Below are 7,442 nucleotides of genomic sequence, written 5' to 3' on the forward strand. Positions count from 1 at the left end.
GACCCCACTAGGTCGACTGGCAGGAAGGTCGACCTAACTTAAGGTCGACATTGGCCAAGGTCGACATGACTTAAGGTCGACTTTGCATAAAGGTCGACATGAGGAAGGTCGACTGGTCATAAGGTCGACATGTGTTTTTCACTGTTTTTTTACCCGAATGTCGACACAGTCGACATGGACACAGTTGGCAATGAGAATCGGACCCTCGCATCGCTCGCTTCGCTCACAATGCTTTGGGCACGGTGGCTCGCTTCGCTCGCCACAGCTTTAATAACCTCCTCCACGCCCTAGTGGATGGTAGGGCATGAAATACCGCCTGTCGGCACATGTCGGCTCAAAAAACAGTGAAAAACCCATGTCGACCTTATGACCAGTCGACCTTCCTCATGTCGACCTTTATGCAAATTCGACCTTAAGTCATGTCGACCTTGGCCAATGCCGACCTTAAGTCAGGTTGACCTTCCTGCCAGTCGACCTAGTGGGGTCGACCTAATGACTGTAGACCTAAGTTAATTCTAATAGATGACCGCTTCCCCTCAGGACATGGGATCAGTATAGGGTACTTGTGTATTTTGGCGGCGCCCCCGATGTCCGTCGTACGACGAACAGATCGCATCGCATCGTATGCCATGCACCCGATGGCATGCGATGCGATGCGACGCGATTTTGACCCCCTATACGACCAAAAATCGTATAAGCACCCTAAAGGGTGCTTTTGAGCACCCAAATGGGTGCTAACAATGTTAAATGCACCCCCACGCCACCCCCCACTATAAACGTGAACCCGAAGCGTGGCGAGCGTAGCGAGCCCGCGAGGGGCGGCGGTACGCGTCCTACGACCTTTTCATACCCCACTATCCACGTCGGCGTGGAGTTGAGAATAGAATAGTGTGGCGAGCGCAGCGAGCCACCGAGCCCGAAGCGTGGCGAGCGCAGCGAGCCCCGCGAGGGGACGCGGATACCTTCACAGTTATACGCGTCCCCTCGCGGGCTTCACAGGTGTCCGTGGCGACGCGTTTACCTGTGAAGCCCGCGAGGGGACGCGTTTACCTGTGAAGGTATCCGCGTCCCCTCGCGGGGCTCGGTGGCTCGGTGGCTCGCTGCGCTCGCCACACTATTCTATTCTCAACTCCACGCCGACGTGGATAGTGGGGGTATGAAAAGGTCGTAGGACGCGTACCGCCGCCCCTCGCGGGCTCGCTGCGCTCGCCACGCTTCGGGTTCACGTTTATAGTGGGGGGTGGCGTGGGGGTGCATTTAACATTGTAAGCACCCATTTGGGTGCTTAACATAGTATAAGCACCCATTAGGGTGCTTATACAATGTTTAATCGCATCGCATCGCATCCTATGGCATCGTATGCCATGTACAATGGCATACAATTTCAAAATTGTATGCCATCGTGCACTATCGTACGATATCGCGTCGCATCGCATACCATCGTATGTGTTATGGTATGCGATGCGATGGGCGCCGCCAAAATACACAAGTACCCAGTATAGTTCCTGTTCCTCCATCTGCTACTAGAGCGGGTGCGGAATATGGCAGATCCGGGTGGCCTGGTGCTCATATGCCAAGACTGAGATCACTGTGTGATACATGACGTACAAGCTATTTTCTGTGACCATTGTGTAGCTGTTGTGCTGTTATCCAGACCTTCCCTTCCCTTCCCTTACTGCTTTTTCAAATGTACTAAGTCCTGGACGCCAGGGTTCCAAAATGGAGGGTAATGCCAGCATAAGCTGGCAACACCCTATAGAAGAATATGGGATTCTTTCCTAGCTGATCTGGGCATCTGTCCCCCCTGGGCGCACAGTCCACAGCTCCAGCTCACTGGAGCCGGGACCACTGGCCCAGCAGAGGCAGGGAGAGAACTGATGTTGACATCGGGCCCATTAACTCCTTGGGCCCAGGTGCACTGCACCGGCTGCACTGGCAGTAGTTCCGCCCCTGTGTCCCCCCACTCTATGTACAGTATTTGTCCCCCCTCCTCTCTGTGCCCAGCATCTGTCCCCCTTTCTCTATGCCTAGCATCTGTCTTCCTCCTCCTCTATGCCCAGCATCTGTGTCCCCCTCTCAATGCCCAGCATCTGTCCCCCCTCCTCTCTATGCCCAGCATGTGTCCCCCTCTCTATGCCCAGCATCTGTCCCCCCTCCTCTCTATGCCCAGTATCTGTCGCATACCTCCCAACTTTGGCCGGTAAGAAGGCGGGACGCTACTGCTGCGCGCCGAAGGTGCGCCAAAATTTTCATTAGTAAATGTTGACCTTTTCCATGTCAACATATTGCCTGTCGATCTTTAAACTCTGTCGACCATTTCCATGTCAACCTTTAAACCCTGTCGACCTTTTGACTGTCGACCATATGACTGTCTATCATGAGTCAGTCTATGATCAGTCCGGATACAGTCTGATAGCCATGGAGCTGTGTGCTACTGCGTCACCTACTTGCAGCGCCACCTACTTGCAGCGCCACCTACTTGCAGCTCTGCAGCATGTCATTCACTCCCTGCGTTCTCTTCAGTGGAGGCAAAAAAAAAATACCTGTCAGTTGGCTCGATTGATCTCCAGGTAAGAGGGCCTTTTCAGAGAGGTGGGCCTGGGTATACGTACCCCCAGAATCATCCCCCACCCCTTAATCCGGCTCTGATGTCACATTGTCAGAATCACAATATTAGGGTTGGCAAGGATATTGGCGGGATTGAACCCGACAGGGAAAAAATCATAATAATAGCCTCAATAGGAAGAGACACAAACACACTGGCCTCATACTGCTTCCCTCGCACTCTCCCTTCACCTTGCACACTTCCTTGCCCTGTGCTCTATCACACTGACACACTCCCTCCCCCTGCTGCCTGCGCTCTATCACATTGACGCACTCTATTACCCTGCGCTCTATCACACTAACACACTTCCTCCCCCTGCAGCCTGCGCTCTATCACATTGACGCCCTACCTCACCCTGCAGCCTGCGCTCTATCACACTGACGCACTCCCTCCCCCTGCAGCCTGCGCTCTATCACACTGATGCCCTACCTCACCCAGCAGCCAGCGCTCTATCACACTGATGCCCTACCTCACCCTGCAGCCTGTGCTCTATCACATTGACGCACTCCCTCATTCTGCTCTCTATCACACTGGCGCACTCCCTCCTCCTGCAACCTGCCTTCCAGCTTTGCCCGGTGGTATCTCTGGTTCCTGGGGGGGGGCTAGCAACGCGGGGCTGGGCTCGTTGGAAAGCTCCAGTCCTCATCTACAAAATGGGCAGATTAGGAGAGTGGTCCTGGAGCTGCAGCTCCATTAGGCCCATTGTTAGTCCGGCCCGGCCGATATTGTGCATACCCACTGAATCATATCGTATAGAATATCATTATGTGATGTCACCGGGACCCACTGAACATGAGGGTGGTTTGGCTATGTAGCAGAACATCGTCAAACATTGTTAACATGGCGCAGGAGCTTACATCATTAACAACATTCATAGAGTACACACTAGACGATATTGTGAAAGATATCACATAGAAGCCACTTTCATAGCAATATCTCACACAGTATCCTGTAGTGTGTATGTTGTATGGAGTCTGTGAGTATGTCCGCCCCACACCGCAGGATGGTGGGGGAAAGTAGGAGATATAGAAGTTGGCTGAGTGCTGATGGAATTGCACAGAGAGGTGGGATAGTAGGGAAGGGTGCCGGACGGGGTCCCGACAGGCATTGACCCAACGTCGGGATCCCGACTGTCAAAACACTGACAGCAGCGTTCCCGACGGCCGTCGGCTATTTTCCCTCGGGGGGGGACCACGACCCCCCATAGAGGGAGAATAGAATTGGTGGCTCACATAGCGAGCCACTGTGCCCGCCGCGTAGCGAGCACAGCGAGCCCGCAAGGGGCTTTGTTGCGCTCGCCATGCTGTCTGGGTCCGGCCAGTCAGGATCCCGATGTCGAGATAATGACTGTCGGGATCCTGACTGTCGGGCCCCTATACCACACCCAGTAAGGAATGCAGAGAACAGGAGAAGGAAATGGTGGCTGCAGGGCAGGACAGATGACACATGATTCTGCAACTTCATCCTCTGTAGCAAAGTGAGCTGGGAATCCGCAGATGTCTGTCACCTGGCCATAGGATGATTGTTCATTCCGCTGATCTCTACCAACCTGGCCGGAAGATTGCTGCCTCCGTGAACTGAAAATCCTCATCCTGTCCATTGATCTCCATCATCGTGGCTGGGAGGTTCTGCCCGCTGATCTCTAGCACCATGGCCGACAGTGTCTGTGAGTCTCCGAAACACTGCTATCTGCTGGCAGAGAGTGAAACTACTGTACATCTCTTTCTCACACATGCACAAACACAGAAGGTAGCAGACTAGCTTACTAGTGGGCGTACTAATATATATATATATATATATATATATATATATATATATATATACAGATGGAGCGCTGGCAGTGGATTCAGCAGCCGTCAGCCCCCGCCATCCGCTGGAAGGGGACGCGCGTGCACAAGGCGTGCATGCGTCCCCTTACAACGGAGCTCCCCGCCGGTCCCCACTGCCCGATCCCACCTCCCCGCCCCCCCCCCCCAACCCTGCCCGTCTCCCTGAAGCGGAAATGGGCTGGGTTCGCGTCCCCTGCCGAAACAAAACTGGGATGCGTGTCAGATGGATGAAATCCTCTGTATGAAAATCCACGGCATGAAATGGATTCGGTATGAAATCCCGACGGTTGAAATCCTGGCAGGGTCAAAATCCCGAATGGGTCATAATACCGACAAGGACAAAATCCCGACATTTAAAATCCCGACAGGGTCAAAATACCGACATATAGAATGTACAGGTGAAACAGTCAACATGACTTTCCGTCGACAGGTCGCGACACAGTCAACATGGACACAGTTGGAAGTGAACCGCAGCCCCTCGCATAACTCGCTTCACTCGCAATGCTTCGGGCACGGTGCCTCACTGCGCTCGGCACACTGTTTTATTCTCCCACCACACCCTAGTCGATGGTAGGGCATGAAATACCACCTGTCGGCACATGTCGGGTCAAAAAACAGTGAAAAAACCCATGTCGACCTTGCGACCTGTCGACGGGAAGTCATGTTGACTGTTTCACCTGTACATTCTATATGTCGGTATTTTGACCCTGTCGGGATTTTAAATGTCGGGATTTTGTCCTTATCGGGATTTTAAATGTCGGGATTTTGTCCTTGTCGGATTATGACCCATTCGGGATTTTGACCCTGTCGGGATTTTGACCATCGGGATTTTGACTGCATCCCTATGAAATCCTCGGTCCCTTCGGGTGCAAACAGGAATCTATAAGAAAAGTCATAGTGGGTGCTTCATAGTTGAAGGGAATATAGAGTGTAAGCTCCACTGGGGCAGGGACTGATGTGAGTGTTCATATATTCTCTGTATAGCTCTGGGGAATATGTGTGTGCTGTATATAAATAACTGGTAATAATAATAAATAAATAATAATAATAATAATAATAATGGTGCAGAAACGTTATTTTCTTAAAAATAACATGTCAACTTTCAGCAGCTGCATAAGATGAGACCTGTACCCAGTTATCCAGCGCTGTGGGCTAGTACCATAGTTGCCTACCCTCCTGCATTCTGCAGGAGACTCCCTGAAATACCAGCAATCTCCCTCTCTCCCTCATTAGTCTAGCAATCTCCCTCATGTCACCTAGCCCACATTACACTGTTACATTTTGGGGGGAAAAAGGAATGAGAGATAGATTCATTTACATCAAATCATCAGCACCATTTCCCAGCACTTTACCAAGTATAGTAGCTCTTACTAACTGCTTTGGGGCTCATCTACATTTGGATCTAAGTCATGTTACAAGATTCCTCTCAGATGTAGCAGTACACACCCATGCTTCTAACTGCCACCACGATCACAATCTCTTTTCACAATCTCTCCATATATTGAACTAGACACATGACATGTCTCCTCAATGGGACGCCTTGCAAATTCTACTACCAACTATAATCTCCCTGAAACTCGTTTTCAAATGTAGGCAAGTATGACTAGAACCACATGATATACAAATATACAGCATAAATTACCTGCTAATTACAGCTGTACCATCAGTATGCAGAAGACCATGGGACCTCACACCGTGACACTGGCCCCAAACTGCCGCCACCCATCGGGACACACTGTGATCCAGAGGTAGTAAGCCGGGTCAAACAATTGCACAAAGCAAGCCACGCCCTATGCATCAGACTTCACCCCAATAAACGTAGGGTCATTTATGCTATATATCATGTGATTCTAGCCCACAGTGCTGGATTTTATGTGGCTGTTGAAGATGACTAGTTTTTAAGAATAAACATTTCTTCACTATCGAGCACCTTTTCTGCCTTTTCATCTAGACATACAGAGGCGGAACTAGGGGCCAACTGCTGCCCTTGTCACCCTCTTACATACCTGACAACTTTTTGAAGGGGGAGATCGGGACTCCCACGCGGCGAAGCCGTGCGCGCTCCCGGAAAAAGGTGTGTGACCTTTTTAAAAGGGGGCGTGGCCTCACGGGATGACACGTCCTCTGGCTGCAACCCCGTTTTCCGCCGCTGAATAGACGCTGTGCGCATGCGCACAGCGTCTATTCTTGCAAGGCTGGGGGGACTCCCAACTGCCCCCCCCCCCCACTGCGGGACAATGACGGAATATCAGGACGTTCCCGTGGTAAGCGGAACAGTTGGGAGGTATGCTCTTCCTGTCACCCTCTTCCAGTTTTCCCCTGTCACCAACGGCCTGATTAGAAATTGTTCCATGTTGTGATCACATTTTATTTTATACTGCTTTCACATTGCAGAAATGGGTAATGACACGGTATTCTTAAATGGGACTTTAAAACGGGTCTGAGCCTTGAGACCTTTCACATTGCAGGTGAAAACCCTTTTAAAAATAATTTAATACCATTCAAACATTCAACCCGTTTAACCCCCAAGGGACACGTTTCAAGCCATTGAAATAGAGCTGTTCAAACTGCCAAAAAACGGCTTTAAAACGTGTAGGACTCTGCTTTTTAACCGTGTTGAAATACCGGTTAACTTTAACCGGTAAATCAACTCTGGCACTTTCACATTGCAGCCTTAAACGTTTTAAAATAGAAAAAAAACGTCAATATACCGTTTTAAAAGTGCGATGTGAAAGGGGTATTATATTGCTGGACGGAACAATATTATTGTTATTTATATGTTGCCACAAGGGATCATTAGCCCCCAATTACCGTATGAATAAGCAAAAGAGGAAACAGTTACTTACTCTGTGGAGCCATGATGACACAAGTATGAGGCCCTGTCCTCCCCACCCGGCCCTCCTTCACATTTGGCCATGCCTCCTAGCTCCCTGCAGCAATGTAGAGAAGACAAAGCAAGTTTGATCACCACCAGGTGATAAAGGCGCTAGGGGGGTGGGTTGTTTTGT

Source organism: Crinia signifera, chromosome 19 (assembly GCF_055691185.1).
Source record: "Crinia signifera chromosome 19, ASM5569118v1, whole genome shotgun sequence".
Taxonomy (NCBI): Eukaryota; Metazoa; Chordata; class Amphibia; order Anura; family Myobatrachidae; genus Crinia; species Crinia signifera.